The following is a 929-nucleotide window of genomic DNA, read 5'->3' on the forward strand; positions in this document are numbered from 1 at the left end:
TTCAATCAACCAACTATTCAACCAATCAATCAACCAACCAACCAATCAATCAATCAACTAATTATTCAACCAATCAATCAACCAACCAACCAACCAATCAATCAATCAACTAACCAACCATTCATTCAATCAACCAACTATTCAATCAATCAATCAACCAACCAACCATTCATTCACTCAACCAGCTATTCAAACAATCGATCAATCAATCAATCAACCAATCAATCTTATTGGTCTGTTCATGCAGACAAAAGGCAAAAGCAAATAAAATAAGCCAAAGGCCATGACATAGCCTGACACATTTTGTATCACCAAAACACCCCCCCCCCCCACCCCACCCAAACACACACACACGCACACGATAAAGAACCCACAACGAGACACACACAAAAAAGGAATAAAAACGCCAACTTTTTCAAATCGGTTCTCCAAACTGGCTAGCTGGTTGAGAAAATAGCGGTGGGGTGGACGGGCGGTCTGGTGTGCTTTGCTTCCAGATCTCTCCTGCTTCTTTTATGTGTTTGTTACTCTCTTGTAACAACTCTAATCTTCGGCACTTATGTGACCTTATAATGTTGCAAGTGCCGTAAAACTTACGAAACCAAAAAGAAAATACCGCGAGAAAAAGTGTTTGAGTTTCAAGAAGCACCGACACAGAAGTGGTCACTCGGAGCTGGGGAAATGTGAGACAGAAACTACAGATGGGGAAATGTAAGACAGAAACTACAGATGGGGAAATGTGAGACAGAAACTACAGATGGGGAAATGTGAGACAGAAACTACAGATGGGGAAATGTGAGACAGAAACTACAGATGGGGAAATGTAAGACAGGAACTACAGATGGGGAAATGTGAGACAGAAACTACAGATGGGGAAATGTGAGACAGAAACTACAGATGGGGAAATGTGAGATGGGGAAAATGGTAAG

Source organism: Aplysia californica, unplaced genomic scaffold (assembly GCF_000002075.1).
Source record: "Aplysia californica isolate F4 #8 unplaced genomic scaffold, AplCal3.0 scaffold01136, whole genome shotgun sequence".
NCBI lineage: Eukaryota > Metazoa > Mollusca > Gastropoda > Aplysiida > Aplysiidae > Aplysia > Aplysia californica.